The sequence below is a fragment of the Magnolia sinica genome, chromosome 16, assembly GCF_029962835.1.
Source record: "Magnolia sinica isolate HGM2019 chromosome 16, MsV1, whole genome shotgun sequence".
In the NCBI taxonomy this organism is placed as follows: Eukaryota; Viridiplantae; Streptophyta; class Magnoliopsida; order Magnoliales; family Magnoliaceae; genus Magnolia; species Magnolia sinica.
Genome location: NC_080588.1, coordinates 61,033,339 through 61,058,651, shown reverse-complemented (window position 1 = coordinate 61,058,651; position 25,313 = coordinate 61,033,339). Strand labels below are relative to the sequence as shown.

At 35.5% G+C, this 25,313-nt stretch overlaps 1 non-coding gene across 1 annotated transcript; it reads left to right on the top strand.

Annotated features, from left to right (window-relative positions):
* Positions 1-15,390: 15,390 nt before the first annotated feature.
* On the top strand, positions 15,391-15,497 carry LOC131230050 (small nucleolar RNA R71). The gene has a single exon (XR_009163777.1). It is a non-coding gene; the product is annotated as a small nucleolar RNA R71 (small nucleolar RNA).
* The last annotated feature ends 9,816 nt before the right edge of the window (positions 15,498-25,313 follow it).

Here is a 25,313-nt window from a genome sequence, read left to right as displayed (position 1 = left end):
AATCTTGGAAGGAAATTCGGTTTTAGTGTTCGGAAGCACAGTATAAATAAACACAAAAAGATGGGTGTATTGAAAATGAGAGATTTTGTTTGTTCCAAAGAAGGTAAATGTTCATTTGATAAACGTAATATTAATGTGAAGCATCATCGGGATGAAACAAGAACAGGTTGTGAGGCACATATGAAAATTAGATTGGTAGTTGACGTAAATATCATGTTACTGATCTTCAAATTGATCATAATCATATTCTTGCATCTCCTGAAGAAGCTCATTTGTTGAGATTACAACGAAAATTTACTTAAGAAGTAGTTGCCGATGACTGTGATAATGCAGGTATAAAGCCTAAAGTGATATATGATTTCATGACTAAATAAGCCGGTGGTCAACAGAATGTTAGATATAATTTGGTAGATTACAAGAAAGTTATTTACAGACGAAAAGGGTAAAAGTAATGAAGAAATTTGATGACGAAGGTCTTTAGATATTTTTCAAAAGAAAGTAAGCTGAAGATTTAATGTTCTTTTATTGTATTCAATTTGATGCTGAAGATTGTATCACCAATATTTTTTGGGCAAATGGAAGAATGATTTTAGATTATGAACGTTTTGGAGATGTGATTTGCTTTGACACGACATATAAAATAAACGAGTATGGACGACCATTTGCACCATTCATCGGTGTTAATCATCATAGACAGACAGTTATCTTTAGGGCTGCACTCCTCTACAATGAAACAATCGATTCTTTGAGATGGTTGTTTAGAACATTCTGTGATGCAATGTGTAGAAAAAAACTCCAAAACATTCTCACAGATCAGGATAAGGCTATGTCAAATGCCATCAAGACAGAGTTACCTAGAACGGTTCACCGTATTTGTGTATGACATATGTTTCAGAACGCTTGCAAACATCTAAGTCATTTATTTTGTTCTTTTAAGTCGTTTGGCAATGATTTTAGTAGATGTGTATATGATTTGATGAGGAACATGAATTTCTTCAAGTGTGGAAAAGAATAATCATGAAATATAATCTCACAGATAATATATGGTTATAACAGTAATTCAATGAAAAAGAGAAGTGGGCATTAGTATATGGAAAGAACAGTTTTTATGCAGATATGAAGAACACCCAACGTTGTGAAAGTTTAAATAAGAATTTGAAGAAATACTTGCATCATGGCCAAAATATAATCAGATTTTTTGAAAATTTCGAACGCTTGGTGGATGACAGACAAAATGTAGAATTAGAAGTCAATTTCAAAATGACCCAAAGTTCACCAATTATGACTTTTCTTGTTAGTATCCTGAAGCACGCAGCTAGTGTATATACACCGACCATTTTCAAATTATTTCAATTAGAATTTGATGATAGCCTTGATCAAATAGTGAAAAAAGTAGATGAGTCCGGTACAGTCAGAAAATATAAAGTTTTAAATAGAAGAAATAAGAGTCTTCACATTGTTACCGTTAACTCAATGGATGAGCCCATCACTTGCAGCTGTAAAAAGTTTAAATTCATGGGTATTTTGTGTTCCCATGCATTCAAAGCTACGAATCATACACTCATAAATATCCCGGCTAAGTACGTCTTGAAAAGGTGGACTCGAGAAACTGCTTCAATTTCATTCCCCTCATTAAGTAGTAGATGTGATTCTAATGACAAAAGCAAGAAATCACAATGTCGGCATTACAATAGTTTACTTTGCAATTTTATGAAATTGGCAACAATGGGTTGTGAAAGTGAAGAAGCATTTGAATGTACTTCCAAGCATTTAGAATGAATGTTGCAAGATTTAAAAAGGATTCTAAAAGAAAAAAAGAACGAAAAAGAACCCTCATCACATGTTGAAAGCCTAAGTAATGAAAAAGGCGTTCAAGCTTATCGGGTAAAATTCGAAGTTAATGATGTACAACAAAGAAGTGAAATTATTAAAATTAAAAAAGAAGCTCATGAGAAAGCAATGGAAAGTTATTGTATCAAAAGAAAAGGCGCTGAAATCATTGAAGTAAGAGAAAAAACTAATGAAATTAAAAGAAAAGAGAATTGTTGTGGTAGATGTAGAATTAAGAGTAGCTTAGAGAAAGGAAAATCGAAGAGACGTCGACAAAAAGAGCAGAGAGATACACCAAATGCAGTTCATCCCAATAAACAGTTCACATTAGTACGCTCTAATGTTCAATCTCCATTTGCTCAGGTAGCATTTTGATTACCATTAGAGTAATGAAAATTTATTTTATAGTGAGATTAAAATTTTCTGATGAACTTAATATTTACTTGTACATAATGTTATGGATACAATAATGTCAGGCCACTCCCTATGATCACATACTATATACTGGAAGCACAGATTCAACCACAACTCTCTCCTTCTTAGTGTCAATCACAAGTACTGTTTCCTTCCATCGATCAACTACATCCATATATCTAGCATGAAGTTGATTCAAATTTTCATATACTTGATAATTTCAACTTTACTTAATTACTCCAAGTAATGAATAACATTTAAGGAAAGCTGATATAGTTTAGTTTTGTAAAATGAAAATGTATGCATATGTATTTTGTAAACTTAGGTATTTTAATAATTAAAAAAGTAGTTGTTATTCAATTTGAACTTTGATTCGAATTATATCTTAATGAAATTAACTCGAAATTTATGGAATGTTGACTGTGCAGTAGTATCTTGTTATATATGGTGCATTGTAATAGTGCATGGTAAGAGGCAGTAATTCAATATTTGGAAAAGAGGAATAGCGACCTTTATCGAAATAGAATATGGTAAGGTTTATCCTATTTAATATTTTCTTAAACCGTTTTCAGATTTTTCCTCAAATATCATAGCCCCTAAGTATAATCACATACTCCATCCTCATCACACCCTTATGTGTAATCACATCACACGTCTTTATAATGCATAACAGATCGTCTAGTGTAAGCCAATCACACTCTCCACTATTCATATTACATCCTCAAGTTTAACCTACTGTCAAGTATAATGGGACCACTCTATCTGAAAATCCCTTCGCATCCTAAAGTGGAACCAAGTTATACTCCCAATCAACCACATCGCACTCTCAATGGTAATCCCATCACATATTTTAACTCAGATATATACTCCAACCACATCACATTCTTAAGTGTAACCAACTCACACATACCTTCATTTTCATTACACTCCTAAATGTAAATGCATCACATTTATATAAATGCATATCATATGATCAAGTGTAACCTAATCATACTATCATTAAAATCCTATCATCTTTGTCTTAAAACCTCTTCGCATGCTCACGTACAATGTAAATATATCCATATCCAAGTGTATAACCCAAATATACAAAACGTGGATTAAATGTGTAATTATACGTTGCTTTCATTCATTATTTTTTTTCAGGTATTGCTTTGAATTAGGAATGGTGTGTTGTTATGAATGGAATCTTTATAAGGGTGAACTTCATTTTGAACTATATGCTATGGGAGGACAATTCAGTTATGGATGGACTTATGCAGATAAGAAGTTCAAGCAACAACAACGCATTCGTTATATGCTGCGAGAGGGTAATTCAGTTGTGCCAATGATCATTGTTCAAGTCGAAGGATGCTCAGATTTTGGCATGTTTGAAGAACTCAGAATAACTAAATATATTTTTTGTTTATAATAAATGTACATTTTGTATTATATCAGTGCCCTATACGATAGGTGGGGTCTTTTTTTGTGGGGCCTATCCTAGTTCATATAAATTTTATATTTTTTAGGTGCATTATATGATACGCGAGAAAGGTGAACCCCATTTCTTCTTTTTTTTTTATGGGGTCCGGTTGAATTGATGTACATTTTGTGTTGTTTAAGTGCATTATACAATAGGTGAGGCATGTTTCTTTTTTGTGGGTCTTCAAAAATTCATGTAGAGTAATTTTAAAAAATGATGAAATTACATATTGAAATTTCACTTATACATGTAATGGAATGCCGTTTACACATTGAAATTTTACTTTTGAGATGCGATAACGATGAAGGAAGTTGAAGTCATGCAAGTGACAAATTTGGATATTGTTGGAGGCTCTTGAGGCTCTTCAATTGAGTCGATGCTTACTTTTGATGATTTACAAATACAACATACTTGTATAATGAATATCATATCTCCAAGCGTAGGTGTTGACACTACAACAAAAAAGAGCTCTCCCGATCAGGTATACCATGTATTGAAAAATATTTCTTTACACTTGTAACCTGTAATAATAATAAAAAAGTAAATATTCTTATAATCATATTATTCGAGTTTAAACAATTTATATCGAAAAAATAATTTAAATCAAAACATATAAACAACTACATACCATTGTGTTGATATAGCTAGACGTATGATGACCTTTGATAAAGTTGTAAACTAAAAATATTTTTTTCTTCAAGTTAATAGTGAGCAAGTACTAGTGTGACACTTCATTCATAGGAATAAAAATTTTATCTTTACTCTCCAAATCATAAGGTATCGTCTCAAAGACACGTTAAATTTGACAATTAAAACTATTATATGTGTCTTCACTTTTTTTTTTTTACCTTATTATTTCTCCTTGAACATATCAATTGCTAAAATAGTTCAATCACGAACAAATTAAAATGTTTGTTAAACACATTAATCTTTGTATGAACATTGTGCACTTATATGAAAAACTTACATGAAACCAGGTATTAAAGAAATGACATTTTAATAAATCCTGTTTGTCTCTATTTGCTTGACTCTTTAGCAATTCACTATAGTTGTCCGTAACTTAAAACACAATTTTTAAAAAAATATATAATATGTCAAATGATTATACTTTTTGTATCCATTAATAGTAGATTAATATATGTTGTTACATGAGGTAGTAAGAGAATGAAAACAGTATATGTAGATATACCTCATCATTAAGCCATCTTCTAGGATCAATCAATAAGTTTAATGAACTTCGAAAGACATAAAATGGTCCACAAGAATCCTCCCTAAAGACATGTATAGGGTATTAGTGTGAGGAACAACCACAATGAAAGTAAGTGAATAATGACAAACTAATTAATTTATGTGTCATACTTGTAATCAGTCATGTCAACGAAACTTTTAATTGCAACATTCTCTTCTTGAGACAACATAAGCTCAGCCGCCCTCTCTTCCATTGTTGAATCATTATTAGGTGATTTTAGTATTACGTTTATGATATATTATCATGTACGGTGATCGTAAGACCTTTAAAGCATTTCTAATCTTACTACCTTCTTTCACATACCTCACCAAGGAACTCGGACTTACAAGTACAAAATCATGTTTGGTGGTCATCGCATTCATAGGAGGAAAAATATGTGGATTATTTGCAGCTAATGGTGTATCCGATATTACATTTATAGATGGGGAAAGTTGTGAAATACATGCTGCCATCTAATTATCTTCCATTGTCTCACGCATTGGATTGACATAATTGCATTTTTTCTTTGACTTTGTCAATTTATCAAATATCTATGTGATGAGTGTTGCCTACGCATCTAGCTTATCTTGCATTCCTTTTAACACATCTAATAATTATTTACGCTCCTTCAACATTTCTTTGTAATTTAAGCTCTCTTTGTGATTCCTATTTTGAGTCATAGACTGATCCTATTTCAATAACAAAAAATCCAATACAAGTTAAAATAAATGGCAATTAAAAAGAAAGTATTTCAAAATAAATTTCTAATTAGAAATATGTGCATGCATATAAATGAATTAACCATTATGTGAAAAATACTTACGATTTTCTCTTCGATCCTCACAAGTATAGGTTCCAACCACTAATGAATTTCTTTGTTCGTATTTGAGGTCACCTTATATAAAGCAATGTAAAATTAGTTATATAATCTAAAAATATGTATAGAAAATATATAAAATTTTACTTACAATTTTCTCATCAATCTTCAAAAGTGTGGGTTCCAACCACTGACGTATTTCTCTATTTGAGCTTGAAGCGTCCTGCATGAATATCACAACCATTACTTATATGATAAAGTGTGAGATCATTTATATTATCAAGAATTTATGATATAAACAAAATAATCAGTATATGAGGAATATTTATTATTTTCTCTTCAATCTTCATGAGACATGGTTCTAACCACTGACATATCTCTTTGATTGAATTTGATGTCTCCTGTATGTCAATCACAACAAAGATTTATATATCTTAAGTGTGCAACTATGGGGTAATTACATAATGGGCAAAAACATAAATATAAAGCGCTTACAGTAAAAGGTAAAACGTGACTCCCCTTATTTGTAAAGGTTATATCTTCAATAATCTGATGGAGATAAATATATCAATATAAATGTACACTTACACACAATAGTAATGCTTGTTTAAACAAATAATTCTTTAACAAATGTATATACCTGTGTGCAAATAAGAGTGTCTAAGAATTTTTTATTTGTGCCCGTCTGTCGATAACTGTTATCGACCCATTTCAAAATACGTGGATACACCATCTTCGTTGATAACCATGATGGAAGAATAATATGCTCGTGTAACCATGGCTGTTGAAAACAATATCATTGATGAGAAAGACATGCAAAATAAAATAAAAAAAATTGATTGAAAACAACCTCATTAATATAAGAAGTAATACTTGATGGGGATTTTCTCCTCATTGCTCGATTCGATGAAATTGAACCAGTTTCGATATCATCGATAATTGTCGGGATTTTTCATCCCTGGTCGCTGGACAGTTTGTTCCTATATCCATATCATTGAAGGACCTTAGATGATATCGAAGGCTATCATCGAGAGACCTTCGATGACATCGATAATTGTCAGAATTTTTTACCCCTGGTTGCTGGACAGTTTTGGTCCTATTTTGATATCATCGAAGGACCTTAGATGATATCGACGGCTGTCATCTAGAGACCTTTGATATCATCGAAAAGTTACGCGGATGCGATTGCGGAAATGCAGAAATTGTTTCCTATTTTGATTTTATCTCTTTTTATTCTTATATAAAAGGGTGTATGCAGGATTGAGGTGTATTCTAGGGTATTTTAAGGTTTTCTAAAGGTTTTCTAGGAGGGCTTAGGACTATCAAAGGTGAGAGAGTGAAAGAAAAAGAGAGAGAGGAAGCTTGTGGAAGGGAGATTCTACTCGTAGAGGTGATCTACTTCGCAGTCCACGTCTCAGCGCTTCTACGTCCTCGTGATCGGTGAGATCTCTCTATTTTCATTATTCTCTTATTGTTCATCCACTGCTGCATGAGTGAAAAAGGTTTGATCCAAGCGGTGTGTGCTTGTGATCAGTTGTAATGTTCTTCTTTATAGTGGATTGTTGATCTAGATGAGGTCCCGTGGTTTTTACCTCTTTAAGGGTTTTCCACGTAAAATTTCCCGGTGTCGTGTAGTTTATGCTTTGATTTATTTTATTGCTTTATTATCCCATAATTCTAGTTTATTTTGGGGGGCTAGATCCTAAGGTTTTGTACAAGGCCCCCAACAAATTGGTATCAGAGCTAAGTTCATTGAACGGGTAGGATCGGTTTAGAATTATGGAAGGTGGCTCATCAAGGATGATCAGCCTCAATGATTCTAACTGGACCATATGGAAGGCTAAGATGGAGGACTTACTTTATTGCAAGGACTTATATTCTCCAATTTTAGGCATATCAGCAAAATTCAAGAATATGTCTGATGATGATTGGAAGAAGATGGACTGGAAGGCGGTGAGGTTTATTAGACAATGGTTGTATGATTCTGTGTTCCACTATGTGTTTATGGAGACCTCAGCCACTAGCCTATGGCTGAAATTGGAAGGGCTATATGAGAGGAAGACAGCCGGTAATAAAATTTTCCTGATAAGATGACTTGTGAATCTCAAGTTTAAAGATGGCGGTTGATTGCTTGCCTCCAAGTTCAGAGGTTCATAAGTAATATCCTGTGAATACAGGGTCGATCCCACAGGGAGATGAATTGCGAGAAGGAAAAAATCAAATGCAAAATAAACTAAGTAATAAAAACTAAACTGATGATTTGATTTTGAAATTTTTGAATGGATGTAATTCAACTGAATAAAAAACACCCAAGCTTCAAAGTTCCACACATAGGTTAATGTTCCAAAATCATGATGACTTGGATAACACAACTAGGATTTGAGCACTATGGTCAGCCTAATCGGAAAATAAAACATTTTAAATATTTTAATAAATGATATAAAGATTAGAAAATAATGGATTTGCACCATTGACATATATTCTCAAGCGCCAGTGATTTTAATTATTCAATATCTATAGGATAATGAATATCAAAGAAATATAACAGGTTGAGAACATCTCCTATCTAGGAAATCTGATTAATCTAGGGTAAGTCTATCTATCAATGTGGATCTCATATGATGAAAACATATGAATCTTACAAAAGGATAAAAAATAAAACCTAAATAATAGATAACATGCATACACCATTCTTCTCATCATTAAAACAATCAATCATCATAACTTAAAGAAATATTAAACCCATGTGCTTTCCTTCTAGCTTGGGCTAGAGGGAACTTAGAAAAACATAATTAAATTGCAGAAATAAAAAGCAACAAGAAAGAAAGAAGAAAAATTGCAAATAGAAAAGATCTAAAATGAAAAAAACAACTTATAAAGCTTTAATAAAACTAAAAACTCTATAAAAAAAAACTCTAAATATTGCTCTTGAATGCTTCTAATGATCTTTTAGAATGCCCTAGGACACCCTATTTATAAGTAGGGAACTCCAATTTTCGTATAAAGTTGAAAACCCTAGAAAACGCCTCAAATATATGTATTTTTCCAAAATAGACTTCTCGCTGCATAGTTCGTTTAAAACAGACTTCCTGCTGTGCAGTTTTCCAAAATAAACTTAACAGCTTTATAATACACTTTTTCAGGACGATTTCAGGATTCTTCACTTCAAATCTTCGATTCTCTTCATTCCTCGCTTGGTTTTCTTGGATCTTTGGCATGTGAATTCTTCAATCTTAATCTTATAAGATCCATCCCTTGCCTTGGTGATTTTTGAGCATCGAATTCTTACTTTTTAACACCCTTTTTCAATCCAAGCTCTTAAATTTACCTTGCAACACATACATGAGTAAAATAGAATATTAAGATAATTTATGTTCATAAAACCAAGATATAAATAGGAAAAATTATGCAATATTTGAGTCTCAACACACCCCCCAACCAGCATTTTGCTAGTCCCGAGCAAAATAAGTGAAGAAAAATAAAAATAAGAATAAAAAATAATTCTAGAAACAAAATTAAAATGAAAATAAAATTCTAACTACACTTTCGCAAGTAATCTCGATTGCATTTAGCATATGCAACAAGCCTTTAAACCCCTAGGTTTCCCCTAGTGGACGAGTTATAGTCTCGTGAGGGTTTCCAGAAATGTTACCCACAAACATTGAAAACATGAAAAACAGTTCAACACTCAGAAATTTATATAATTATGCCTCCATTCATCATATGAATTCCAAAACAAAACAATACTTACTCTAAGTATGAAGTTAGCTAGAATCTTAATTTTTTAATCCATTACATCCTTAAGTTCAAAAACCTAATCAAAATTTAGAATAGTTATGATCCAATATACTTAAGTGCTCCGTGACACTAGTCTAACTTTGAAAAATATGCATGTTCCCTGCTCTAACTCCTTTCAATCATCCCAAGAATATGAAATCTCTAGTTATCTCATTTTTTTTCATGATATTTCTTCTTTTATCATTATATCCTCATTATTATAGACCACCCTTAGATGAAGATTCCCATCGGATTTGCTTCATAACCTAAGGTATCGTACTTGTAATGGTAAAAGTAATGGATACTTAGGTATCCTTACTCCGGATTACTGACACGATTGTTATGGTCATTGCATTCATGCTTTATAATAAAAATTTCTTTTTTCCATCACTCTTTTTTTTTCCTTCAATATTCTTTCTTTTAAACATATATCAATGGTACTAGTTCATTCAACCTTGTTTGAATCAAAAGTTGTTATTCTAGTTCACATATCATATTCCTCACTTAGTTAGATAAGGTGCATTGTGAATTCAACACATCAAATTACAACTCACTTTAAACTAGTAATTAGATAATTGAACTCAAGTTTATAATTTTTAGTTGTCAGATTTCTGACTACTATCAACCTAGACTAAGTATTAAATTTGCCTTTGGAATTCGCAAAATATCATGTTCACATTCTTGTATAAAAAAAATATTATTTTCAAAATGTTGAATTTTTTTTTTCATAAACCTAAAAAAAAAAAAACTTAAACCTAACTGAAACCTAAAAATAATAATAATAATAATAAAATAAACTGAAATCCCTCCAAAAAAAGAAAAAACTTTCACATGGATGACCTTTCACATGGATGACTATCCACACCCCCCAACCTGAAATCTACATTATCCCCAATGTAATGATAATGTAATGCAGAGAACAATAAAAATAAAAGAAAGGGTGGATAGTACCTCCATGAAAAACTCACCTGCTTTGTGACACTAAAAAAATTGAATATGATACAAATCCTACACAAATGCTCCGTCAGACCAGGAGCATCATTCTGAATATTCTGGCTCATGAAGAGGGACAGACTCCTCTCCCAAATGAAAGTTTTCCACATAAGGCTTCAATCTCTGACCATTAACCTTATACACATTGCCATTAGGTGAATTCTCAATTTCAACCGCCCCATGAGTATAAACATTCTTCACAATGAAGGGGCCTATCCATCTTGATCTTAACTTTCCCGGAAAGAACTAGAGACGGGAATTGTACAATAGGACCTTTTGCTGAGGTTCAAAATTCTTCCTCAGGATATTTTTGTCATGAAAAGCTTTGGTCCTCTCTTTGTAGATTTTAGAATTTTCATAGGAGTCTCTCCTCAACTCCTCTAATTCATTTAACTCTAATTTCATTTGTCCATTTACTTGATCCATATCAAAGTTTAATTTCTTTATTGCCCAGTAGGCTCTATTTTTCAATTCCATGGGCAAGTGGCAAGCCTTCCCATACACCAATCAGTATGGAGACATTCCAATTGGAGTCTTATAAGCAGTCCTATAAGCCCATAAAGCGTCGGATAGTCTAAGGGACCAATCCTTCTTATCTGGCCTTATAGTTTTCTCTAAAATGTGTTTGATTTTCCGATTAGAAATCTCAGCTTGCCCACTCGTTTGTGGGTGGTATGGGGTGCTCACTTTATGCTTGATGTCATATTTCTTCATCAAAGCCTCAAATGTTCTATTGCAAAAGTGAGACCTGCCATCACTAATGATGGCCTTTGGAGTTCCAAATCTAGCAAAAATATTTTCCTTGAGGAATCGTATGACCACTTTGTTGTCATTGGTCCTACTTGGAACTGCCTCAATCCACTTTGAAACATAGTCCACACCAACCAATATATAAAGAAATCCAAAAGAAGATGGAAATGGACCCATAAAATCAATACCCCAACAATAAAAAATCTCCAATGGTAAAATTGGGGATAAAGGCATCATGTTACGCCGGCACACTCTTCCCAACCTTTGACATTTATCACAAGCAACACACAAAACATGGGTGTCTTTAAACATGGTGGGCCAGTAAAAATCACTTTGCAGGATTTTTGCAGTGGTTTTCTTAGCAGAAAAGTAGCCACCACATGCTTCCATGTGACAAAAAGAAATAACACTTCGAACTTCATCCTCTGGGACACAACGTCTAAAAATTTGATCAGTCCCATATTTATATAAATACGAGTCATCCCAGAAGAAGTTCCTAACCTCGATTTCAAAACGCTTCCTATCTTGTGACTTCCAATGATATGGCATTTTTCGTGTTACAAGATAGTTCACTATATCCGCATACCAAGGCAATTTAGAGATCTCAAATAATTGTTCATCAGGAAAAGTGTCCTGGATATGTATCTCCTCAGTGAAATTATCTAACATCAATCTAGAAATGTGATCGGCCACTACGTTTTCTACTCCTTTCTTATCTTTTATCTCTAAGTCAAATTCTTGGAGTAGGAGGATCCATCTCAAAAGTCTCAGCTTTGCATCCTTCTTAGATAACAAATATTTCAAAGCCGAGTGGTCCGTGAAAATGACCACTTTGGATCCCAGTAAGTAGGACCTAAACTTATTCAAAGCAAAAACTACTGCAAGTAACTCTTTTTCAGTTGTTGAGTAGTTCACTTGGGCCGAGTTTAGAGTTTTACTCGCATAGTAAATAACTTAGGGCCGTTTATCTTTCCTTTGGCCCAAAACAGCCCCTATGGCATAATCACTTGCATCGCACATTAGTTCAAAAGGAAGTATCGAATCTGGTGGACGCATGATAGGTGCAGTGGTAAGGGATGATTTAATTTTATTAAAGGCACTTGCACACTCATCCGTCCACTTAAATGGAACTTCCTTTTGAAGAAGATTAGTCAAGGGTCTAGTAATGGCACTAAAGTCCTTGATGAATCTTTTATAAAAACCAGCATGCCCTATAAGTGATCTAATATTTCTAACAGTTCGGGGGATAGGTAGATTAGCTATAATGTCAAGTTTTGAGCGATCTACCTCGATTCTATTTTTGGATATAACATGGCCCAAAACAATTCCCTTTTAAACCATAAAATGACATTTCTCCCAATTTAAGACAAGGTGTTTCTCTTCACACCTAAACAAGACAAGAGATAAATTGTTGAGGCATTCCTCAAAACTATTCTCAAATATAGAGAAGTCGTCCATGAAAACCTCAAGAAACTTCCCAACCATATTTGAAAAAATACTTAACATATACCGTTGGAAAGTTGCTGGGGCGTTACACAATGCAAATGGCATCCGTTTGAAAGCAAACGTGCCAAATGGATAAGTGAACGTGGTTTTCTCTTGGTCTTCAAGAGCTATCTCTATTTGGTTATATCCAGAATATCCATCAAGAAAACTATAAAATGAGTGACCTGCTACCCTCTCTAAAACTTGATCAATGAATGGTAGAGGGAAATGGTCCTTCTTTGTGACTTGGTTCAATTTTCTATAGTCAATGCAAACATGCCAACCAGTGGTGACACGTGTTGGTATGAGTTCATTATTAGAATTTTGCACAATAGTTATTCCAGATTTCTTTGAGACTATTTGAGTTGGACTCACCCAAACACTATCGGATATTGGGTAGATGATTCCCACATCTAATAATTTGATCACCTCATTTTTTACAACTTCCATCATGTTTGGATTGAGACGCCTTTGAGGTTGTCTAATTGGCTTGGCGTCATCATCGAGGTGGATCCGATGGGTGCATATGGAAGGGCTTATACCTTTGATGTCAGAAATGGTCTAGCCCAAGGCTCCTTTGTGGTCCCTTAGAACTTTCAACAATTTAATCTCTTGATCCTTCTCTAAAAATGAAGAGATCACCATAGGATAAGTATTATTTTCACCTAAGTATACATACTTAAGCTCATTTAGTAGTGGTTTTAAATCAAGTATCGGATCATTGGTTGGTGATGGCAGAGGTCGCAAGTCCTCGATAGATAGAATTTGAGTGCGCGGTCTCCATTGGTACATACCAATGTCCTGGGGGGTAGTGCTCTCATTATCATCAGAAATTTCAGCAAGCACTTTTTCTAAATCAGAATTTTTCAAGTCTCCAATGACTTGAATCAATTCATCAGTCAGACTAGGTTCTAATTCCTCTTCTTCTATCAAGCAGTCCATGAAATTCAACTCATGGATCTCATTATTATTAATGGGCTACATACATAGATTGAAAATATTTAGCTCTAGAGTCATGTTACCAAAAGACAAGTTCATCATTCCATTCCTGCAATTTATGATTGCATTTAAAGTTGCTAGGAATGGGCGGCCTAAAATGATGGGAACTTGAGCGCTAGCATTTATACATGGTTCAATGTCTAGTACAATAAAATTCACGGGGAAGTAGAATTTCTCCACTTGGACTAGCACGTCCTCTAAAATTCCCCTTGGTACCTTAATAGAGCGGTCAGCGAGTTGGAGTGTAATCGTGGTTGGTTTAAGCTCGTTTAACCCCATTTGTTTGTAAACCGAATAAGGTACTAAGTTGACAGTTACACCCAAATCTAGCAAAGCATGCTCAATTTGAAAATTTCTAATAATACAAGGAATAGTGGGACTTCCCGGGTCTTTGTATTTGGGTACAACCCTTTGTTGAATGATAGCACTCACTTTCTTAGGAAGGAAGGCCTTTTTGTGCACATTTAATTTCCTCTTTACAGTGCACAAGTCCTTGAGATATTTAGCATATGATAGAATTTGTCTAATGGCATCAAGTAGAGGAATATTGACAGTAAACTTTTGGAGTACATCCAATACCTCTTGATATTTCATGGGACAGTTGGATTCCGAAGTCTAGATGGGAACGGAACTGGAGGCTTATATGACTTAGTCACTTTATCCTTTTGCTATTGCGGCTCTTAAACCATAGCCGGTTTATCATTTTCTTGAGACAGTGGCTCATCTTCTGGTATTTCTACCGGTTGCATTATCTTGTTATCGATCTCTTTTCCACTTCTCAAGGTAATGATGGCCTTAGCTTGTTCATGATGTAGCTCACTTGGATTTGAGTCTCCAATGAAATGTATATTTCTAGGGTTTGGCACAAGTTGAGAAAGAAGGGTGCCTTTTTCCCTAGCATTTAGTTGAGTCTTAATCCTAGTCATAGCTGTCTTTAATTCCTGATTTGATTGGATTAGAAACTGATTCATTTGAGCTTGAGAGTTCATGAATGTGGTCAATGCATCCTCCACAGATGATCGCTTTGGTGGGGGCACATATGGTGCGTTGTTAGGTGCCCCAAAGAAGTTATTTTGTGGAGGCATTTGAGGTGCATTGGGCACATTGATTTGTGGTCCATTCCTCCAACTAAGATTAGGATGGTTACACCAATTTGGATTATACGTGTTTCCCAATGGTTACATAACTGACCTTTGGTAATTATTTATAGCATTTGCTTGATCATGCTCATGCATGATATTTTGTACAACTGAGATTATTAGACAATCCTTTGTGTCATGGTCTGTACCACCACAAATGCTACAAAAATTACCTAAGGAAGTGTTTGCTTTAACCATATCAATCTTCCTAATTTCCAAAGCTTCGACCTTTCTAGCCAATGCAGCGAATTTTGCATTAAGGTCGTCTTCCTCTCTTAGGACATACATTCCTGCTTTCTTTTTAGGAATGGGTCTAGTTTAGTCTGATTTAGCAGAGACATCCCATGTTTGAGTATTCTCTGCTAACATATCTAGAAAATCCCAAGCCTCATTATGATCTTTGTCAAGAAAGGTTCCACCACACATCATCTCTATGAACTGACAGGTATCCATGGTGAGCCCCTTTCGGAAAGCATCAATCACGTGCCATAGTTCATAACCATGATGTGGACAAGTAATTAGAATGTCTTTGAAGCGCTCCCAAGCTTGAAAAAATAGTTCATTCCCCTTTTGGGAGAATGACATGATTTCTTGTTTTAGTGCATTTGTTTTGTGCTCGGGAAAAAACTTTTTCAAAAACTCTCTACTTAAGGCTTGCCATGAAGTGATGGTATTAGGTCTTAGAGAGTTGAGCCATGCTTTGGCCCGATCCTTTAGAGAAAATGAGAATAACCTAAGCTTAAGTACATCCCTATTGCCATTGTTTACTTGTAACGTTGCAATTACTTCCTCAAAGTCCTTGAGGTGCAAGTAGGGGCTTTCAGATCTAAGCCATGAAATTTAGGAATTAATTGAATTACATCTAGTTTAAAATCAATGTTCCCTGTGTGAACAGGGAACACTATGCAAGATGGTAAAGTTGATCTCTCAGGGTGTAAATGTTCACGTAAAGTCCGTGGTTGGTTTAACACATTCCTATGAACTTCATTTTCATCCTCAAGAGGAGGATTATTTTGATTTATAGTTAGATCTAGCAGATTTGGATTTGGATTATCAACTGGGTCTGCCATGGAATCCAAGTGATGTTGAGTGCCTCTTCTAAGTGAATAATAAAGGCCTGGAACTAGTCCCCCTTCAGAGGAGAGTCGATTGTTTTGATCCCTACTCCAACGGGACATAAACCATCCACACCACACAACAAATACCACTAATTCAAATAGCAAGTAAGATACTTAAAATAAAAATAAAAACTTAAATCAATAACCCAGGTGGCAGGGCCAACCATGAGGGTTCAGTCCACAAAGCAAAATAAATCAACAACCTAGGTGGCAGAGCCGACCATGAGGGTTCAGTCCACAAAGCAAAATAAATCAACAACCCAGGTGGCAGAGCCAACCATGAGGATTCAGTCCACAAAGCAAAATAAATCAACAACCCAAGTGGCAGAGCCGACCATGAGGGTTCAGTCCATAAAGCAAAATAAATCAACAACCCAGGTGGCAGGGCCAACCATGAGAGTTCAGTCCCAAAAAATAAAAATAAAAAAAAAGTAAAACTAATGCAGAAATTAAATTATGCTAATTTGGAAAATAGATTCAGCAGATGATCTTTGTGATCAAACAGTAACTATAGGACAACCATAGCACTTGGGTGATAAAATCCCAAGCAGGGCAACCTTATGTCATAGTTAGTGCTTGTAAGACCCAACTGAATTTATTTTCAAAGAAAAAGAAAAGAAAAAAGAAAAATAAAAATAACAAATAAAAAATAAAAAAATGTACAGAAAATCTGGAGGGTTTAGAAAAAAACTTACCTTAGCTATCTTGCACAGATCTGATCTATCTCAGTCTCTCCCCGACAACGGCGCCAAAAACTTAATTGCTTGCCTCCAAGTGCAGAGGTTCATAAGTAATATCCTGTGAATACAGGGTCGATCTCACAGGGAGATGAATTGCGAGAAGGAAAAATCAAATGCAAAACAAACTAAGTAATAAAAACAAAACTGATGATTTGATTTTGAAATTTTTGAATAGATGTAATTCAACTGAATAAAAAACACCTAAGCTTCAAAGTTCCACACATAGGTTAATGTTCCAAAATCATGATGACTTGGATAACACAACTAGGATCTGAGCACTATGGTCAGCCTAATCGGAAAATAAAACACTTTAAATATTTTAATAAATGATATAATAGATTAGAAAATAATGGATTTGCACTATTGACATATATTCTCAAGCGCCAGTGATTTTAAGTATTCAATATTTATAGGATAATGAATATCAAAGAAATATAACAGGTTGAGAACATCTCCTATTTAGAAAATCTGATTAATCTAGGGTAAGCCTATCCATCAATGTGGATCTCATATGATGAAAACATATGGATCTTACAAAAGGATAAAAACAAAACCTAAATAATAGATAACATGCATACACCATTCTTCTCATCATTAAAACAATCAATCATCATAACTTAAAGAAATATTAAACCCATGTGCTTCCCTTCTAGCTTGGGCTAGAGGGAACTTAAAAAACATAATTAAATTGCAGAAATAAAAAACAACAAGAAAGAAAGAAGAAAAATTGCAAATAGAAAAGATCTAAAAGGAAAAAAACAACTTATAAAGCTTTAATAAAACTAAAAACTCTATAAAAAAAACCCTAAATATTGCTCTTGAATGCTTCTAATGATCTTTTAGAATACCCTAGGAGGCCCTATTTATAAGTAGGGAACTCCAATTTTCGTATAAAGTTGAAAACTCTAGAAAACGCCTCAAATATACGTATTTTTCCAAAATAGACTTCTCACTGCATAGTTCGTTTAAAACAGACTTCCTACTGCGCAGTTTTCCAAAATAAACTTCACAGCTTTAGAATACACTTTTTCAGAACGATTTCAGGATTCTTCACTTCAAATCTTCGATTCTCTTCATTCCTTACTTGGTTTTCTTGGATCTTTGGCATGTGAATTCTTCAATCTTGATCTCATAAGATCCATTCCTTACCTTAGTGATTTTTTAGCATCAAATTCTTACTTTTTAATACCCTTTTTCAATCCAAACTCTTAAATTCACCTTGCAACACATACATGAGTAAAATAGAATATTAAGATAATTTATGTTCATAAAACCAAGATATAAATGGGGAAAATTATGCAATATTTGAGTCTCAACAGTGGTTCTGTGGCCGAGCACATGAATGAGGTCAGCAATATAGTGAATTAGCTCTCCGCTATGAAGATAGTCCTGAATGATGAACTACAGGCTTTGTTATTGCTTAGTTCATTGCCTAACAGTTGGGAGACATTGGTGTGTCTCTAAGTAACTCCGCGCTAGACGGAAAGATATCCATGGAACAAGTTACTAGTTGTCTCTTCAATGAGGAGACAAGGAGGAAGTATCAGGGGTCTACTCAGCAAGAGGCCCTTGTGATACAGGAACGGGGGAGAGGAAAGAACAGGAAGGGCGGGAAGGCCCGAGATAAATCAAGAGGCGAGTCAAGTAACAAAAAAGATATTGATTGCTGGAATTGTGGCAAGAAGGGTCACTACAAGCATAAATGTCGTGGTAAGAAGAACGACAAGAAAGGAAAAGGAAAGGAGAAGGAAGATGAATCAGATTCCACTGCGGTCGCTTCAGATGGCGACGTTGTAGTTATTCTTTCAGCAGATTACGATATATGTCTCACGGCTATGAGTCAGGACACCGACTGGGTGATAGACTCAGGAGCCTCATTTCATACGACTCTATGCAGGGACTTCTTCACAAGCTATAAGTCAGGTGACTATGGGATCGTGAAGATGAGAAATTCTAGCGTATCGAAGATCATAGTAGTCGGTGATATTTGTGTAAAGACCGATGTGGGCTGCACATTGGTTCTCAGGGATGTGAGGCATATCCCAGACCTTCGCCTCAATTTGATGTCAACAGGAAGGTTGGATGATGATGGCCATGAAAGCCGGTTTGCTGGTGGGCGATGAAAGCTCATCAAGGGTTCGTTGATCATAGACAGAGGAAAGAAGTGTTATACCCTTTACAAGGCAAGTGTCAGTGTATTCAAGGGTGGATTGAACACAAGGAAGATTCAGCTATTGACATGTGGCACAGGCATCTAGGCCCATGAGTGAAAAGGGGCTTCAGGTACTAGCGAGGAAGCGGCTCCTTCCAGATGTGACAGGTACACCTCTCAACACCTGTCTTGATTGTTTATCAGGGAAATAGCACAGAGTTTCATTCGTTAAAACTGCTTCTCATGTTAATAAAATGCATGCATTAGATTTGATTTATTCTGATGTTTGTGGTCCTATGAAAATAAAAACCTTGGGTGGGGCATTGTATTTTGTCACTTTTATAGATGATACATTTAGGAGGGTTTGGGTTTATGCTTTGAAATCCAAGGACGAGGTCTTTGGTATGTTTAAATTGTTTCATGCTATGGTCGAGAGAGAGACAGGTAGATCATTCAAGTGCATCTGTACTGACAATGGTGGTGAATACATTTGCGATTTTCATGAGTATTGCAAGTCCTTGGGTATACGGCATGAACAGACGGTTCCCAAGACCGTCTAGCATAATGGTGTAGTTGAGCGAATGAATTGCACCATTATTGAGAGAATCAGATGCATGTTATCCCATGCAAAGTTGCCCAAGAGGTTCTGGGGAGAAGCAATGCACATGGCGGTGTATTTGATAAACAGGTCTCCATCAGCCCCATTGAATGGAGAAGTACCTGAGAAGGTGTGGGCTGGACAGGATCCATCGTACAGTCATCTCAGGGTGTTTGGATGCAGGTCATCCATTCACGTACTAAAGGACGAAAGGTCCAAGCTTGATATAAAGATCAAGCAGTGTGTGTTCTTGGGGTATGGTGATGAAAAATTTGGTTACAGATTGTGGGATCCAACCGAGAGGAAGCTCTTCAGGAGCAGAGATGTAGTTTTCTTTGAAGATCAGTGTATAGAAGACATTGGTAAGCTAGAGAAGAACCAGCCTAGTTCAGGTGAGCTAGAGGACATGGATCCGGTTATTCCTCCGGTGGTGCCTGATGACAGGGGAGTACAACAAGGTGCAAAGGACGAGGGAGTTCCTACAGAAGATGGACCAGGGGAGCAACCCCCACTTGATCCACCTGCTGAGCCACAGGTGAGGAGGTCATTTAGGGATAAATAGCCGTCCAAGAGGTACTCGCCGCATGAGTACATTATGCTGACTGATTGGGGAGAGCCAGAATATTATTCTGAAGCCCTAGTCGATGAGCATAATAAGGAGTGGTTGAAAGCTATGCAAGAGGAGATGAAATCCTTACATAAGAACCACACCTATAATATGGTGAAACTGCCTAAGGGCAAGAAAGCACTGAACAATAAGTAGGTGTTTAGAAAGAAGGTTGAGCAGAAGAATTCACAGACGAGGTTGAAGGCCAGACTTGTGGTGAAAGGATTTTGTCAGAGGAAAGGTATAGACTTCGAGGAGATATTCTTACCAGTGGTAAAGATGACATTCATACGGGTGTTGCTTGGGTTGGAGACGAGCATGGATCTAGAGATAGAGCAGTTAGATATTAAAACTGCCTTTCTCCATAGTGACCTAGAAGAAGAGATCTACATGCACCAACCAGAGTGGTTCGAAGTCAAGGACATGGAGCATATGGTTTGTAGGCTAAGGAAGAGCTTGTATGGGCTGAAACAAGCTTCACGGCAATGGTACAAGAAGTTCGACTCATTTATGTTTAAGCACGAGTATAATAGAACGGAGTCGGACCACTGTGTGTTCACGCGCAAGTTCTCAAATGGTGATTTCTTAGTTCTACTGTTATATGTTGATGACATGCTCATTATGGGAAAAGACATCAAGAAGATCGACAGGCTGAAACAGGAGTTGGGCAAGTCGTTTGCGATGAAAGACTTGGGTCCGGCTAAACAGATCCTAGGAATGAAGATAACTCGTGACAGAAGCAGCAAGAAGCTTGGCTGTCACAAGAGCGATATATTGAGAAAGTCCTAAAGCGGTTCAATATGAATACAGTGAAGTTGGTCAATACTCCACTGGATGGTCACTTCAGATTGAGCGACAGGCAGTGTCCCAAGACGAAGGTAGAGGTGGAAGAGATGCAGAAGATACCCTACACGTCAGCAGTAGGAAGTTTGATATATGCTATGGTGTGTACACGCCCAGAAATAGCATATGCGGTTGGTGTTGTCAGTCGATATCTTGCCAATCCTAGCAAAGAGCATTGAGCGATGAAATGGATACTGCGGTATCTAAGAGGCTCATCCAGGTTGAGCCTATGCTATGGTGACAGAAAACCTATGTTAGAGGGCTACATAGATGCAGATATGATAGGTGACATAGACTCCAGGAAGTCTATATCGGGGTTCATGTTCACGTTTGCAGGGGGAGCAATTTCTTGGCAGAGCAAGCTACAGAAGGTCGTAACATTGTCGATGACAGAGGCCGAGTACATTGCAATCACAGAGGCATGTAAAGAGATGCTTTGGATGAAGAGGTTCCTACAGGAACTTAGCTTGAAGCAGGAGCAGCACGTAGTCTATTACGATAGTCAAAGTGCTATACACTTGAGCAAGAATCCAAGTCAGCACTTCAAGTCGAGGCACATAGAGATTCAGTATCACTGGATCAGGGATACTTTTAAAACAGAAGGTGTTATAACTTGAGAAGGTCCACATGAATGATAATAGGTCAGACACGATGACCAAGGCTTTTCTCAAGGGCAAGTTTGAGGTTTGTAGAAACCAGACTGGCGTGAATAAGATGAATCCCTCCTGAGTCGAAAAGGGAGAGATTTGATGGAAATTTTTTCCTCATTGCTGGATTTGATGCAATCGAACTAGTTTCGATATCATCGATAATTGTCAGAATTTTTCACCGCTAGTCGCTGGGTAGTTTGGTCCTGTTTTGATATCATCGAAGGACTTTCGATGATATCGAAGGCTGTCATCGAGAGACCTTTGATGACATCGATAATTGTCGAAATTTTCTAACCCTGGTCACTGGACAGTTTTAGTTCTGTTTCGATATCATCGAAGGACCTTAGATGATATCGAAGGCTTTCATCGAGAGACCTTCGATATCATCGAAGAGTTATACAGATGCAATTGTGGAAATGCAGATTCTGCGGAAATTGTTTCCTATTTTGATTCTACCTTTTTCTATTCTTATATAAAGGGGTGTATGCGGGATTGGGGTGTATTCTAGGGTATTCTAAAGTTTCCTAAAGGTTTTCTAGGAGGTCTTATGCCTATCAAAGGTGAGAGAGAGAAAGAAAAAGAGAGAGAGGAAGCTTGCGGAAGGGAGATTCTGCTCGTAGAGGTGATCTACTTCGCATTCCATGTCTCAGCGCTTCTATGTCCTCGTGATCGGTGAGATCCCTCTATTTTTTATTATTCTTTTATTATTCATCCATTCCTGAGTAAGTGAAGAAGGTTTGATCTAAGTGGTGTGTGCTTGTGATCGGTTGTAACGTTTTACTTTATAGTGGATTATTGATCTAAACGAGGTCCCGTGGTTTTTATCTCTTTAAGGGTTTTCCACGTAAAATTCTCTGGTGTCGTGTGGTTTATGCTTTGATTTATTTCATTACTTTATTATCCCATAATTCTGGTTTGTTTTGAGAGGCTAGATCCTAAGGTTTTGTACAAGGCCCCCTACAATACTTACTTCCAAAACCATGACACATCCATTCATATACTTTTTCTTCTTCCTCACACTTTCAGAAATACTCCTAACCAGAAATGTCCAAATGGCAGTGGCTCATGCATAACTATGCAAAATTTTCAATTCATTCACATAGTACAACAGAAATATAGAAGTTGTCTCGCTGACGATTGGAAAAAGAATTATATTGAATAAATACAGGATGAACAATTTCACAAAATCAGATATAGATTCTTCCAAACTTTCTTCCAATAAATTCTTAATATTCTCTTCTACTAACTCTCTCTTGAAAAGAACATTTGTAAAATAATTTTTTTCTTTAGTTCTTTCTCACTCGCACTCAATTCCCTTCTCAAATCCATATGTTCTCCATTCATACTCAATCCTAATATAACGGCAATGTCTTGGGGTTTAAAAATGATCATCTTTCCTCTGAGGAGGAAACAATTATGTTCATCATCCCATCTAGTAAGAAGGGTATTTAGAAATGTGCGTTGAATTGAAAACTTAGGAATATATATAAATCCTTTAAATGGAATATCTTCTATTACTTTAATATGTTCATCCTTTAAATTCACTTTCTTAATAAAATTATAAAACTTTGATGGCACACATCTAATAGTATAATTGGCTTTTTATGAGTAACTGTTCTCCTACATTCAATGAGAAACAATCATAATGAGTTCATCACATACCTTTTTAATATTGCATATTAAATCATTCTAAATTTGATTGATATTATCTGAAAGAAATGGTAAAATAACTCACTATGACATACTAAAAACCACTTCAATATTATGTCATAGTATGAGAATATAATCCTGTTTATAAGACAAATAAATAATGAGAGAAAACTAGATGATAACATAAGAAAAAAAAATATTCCGATCCATATATAAATTTTAAATAACCTTAACATAAACCATCCATATTCAAAGTAAAAGAGTGAAGAACTTACAAAATTGAGTGATGAGGTTTACTTGAGGGAGTAATGGTATGATTAAATATGTGATGTGATTATCCTTAAGACTGTGATGCGGTTGATCAAGAGTATAACTTGGTTTCATTTTAAGATGTGAATGGGTTTTAAGTGGGGAGCTAGGCCATGCCATGGACATTGTGAAATGAATGGCTACATTCCTTGCCACTTGTATGCCAGCTTTTTTTTTTTTTAGATTCTTTTCTTTACTTGTTTCTCCATGTGGTATTTGATCTTTTTTATATAAAAAAATTTGTATATTATTTGTTTGATGAAATGCTTCAAGTAAAAAAAAAAATTGTGTTGAAATAATTCACATGAGGCGCACATAATACTCACATTGTTTTTGAACATGAAGGCCTTTTTTAATTGTATAATGACCATCATCAATGTTTGAAATGGTTAGGAATGGAGGTTTATTATGGTTCCTGTTAGTCATGGTTTATCTCCTCTACTCAACTTATCCAAATGAAAGAAATACATGGTATGAAAAATTGACAAGGAACGAACATGAGAGATCTTTTAAACTACATATCTTCTCTTTAATGATACCTAATGCAAGTAGTTAATTTTATTTTCATCTTTTAGTCTTTAAGTTGGTGACTATCTTCAGTTTATATTTCCACTCCTATAAGATCTTTTTTCTTTACAAATTTCCAATTAAATGTTGACGGCGGATTTGTTCCTTTAATGAAACTGAATTAGTTACAACAATTAAAGGGTTATTGATGATCAGTTCTCCCTCAGTGTATGTTTTGATTTTCCTGATTACAGTACTGCACCTAGAAAGAAATTGAGAAGGGAAAAGATACAGTTGAATGTGAACATTGGTGTTGAGAAGGAAGTTGTTTGAAAGACAACTAGCTTTTCTCCGAAGGTAAATTCACACTTGTTTTTATATCTACTTGCTCTCTACTAGTATACTTTTTGTAATAGTCCTACTTATTCAAATAACTTACAATCCAAACACCCCTTAAGTGTACCAATCATGCATGATCTAGACCAAAATGCCCTTGAAATCATAGATGGGTCATCCGGCCTGACAAAATATGACACTAAACCAGGCCTAATTTTTAAATGAGCTCAAATTTTGGGCCCAGACCAGCCGTAGGAGTTAGGTTTAATATTATATATTGATGTCTTCATGTGACGTTGACGGCTATAGCTGTTTAGATTGCTCGGCAATAAAATTGAGAAATTAAAATGCAAGAGTAAGATCCGTAGGGAACACCATTATATATGTGTCTAATTCACTCTGCCGGCTATTTATTTTACAAATAGACCACACCACGTGAAACAGGGGAATTGAACATAGACCGTTGAAACATTCTTAGGGCCATAGAAGTTTTGGATCAAGCTGATATATGTGTTTACCCTTCATCCATCTTTGTGTGACCTTATGAACAGGTTGGATGACAGATGCACATCCATGTGAGCTCTGATCCAAGTTTCAGCTTTTAATTGTAAACGTCTTTGTTTCACTTGTTTTTGTGGTGTGGTCCATTTGAGCTTTGGATATGCTTCATTTTTGGTCTAATGCCCTAAAATGAATTAGTAAAATGGATGGACATTGTGGAACAAATACATAAATTATGGTGGGTCCTACATATTTAATGAAATACAATTCTTGTCCGATTAGTAGCATTACATTCGATTTTGGGGCAATTAAAATGGTAATTTCCTTTTCTATCAAATACCGGTGAAAACTAATTTTACACTACCATTTACATTTACAATGGAGAAACAAACATGCCTTACAATTGGA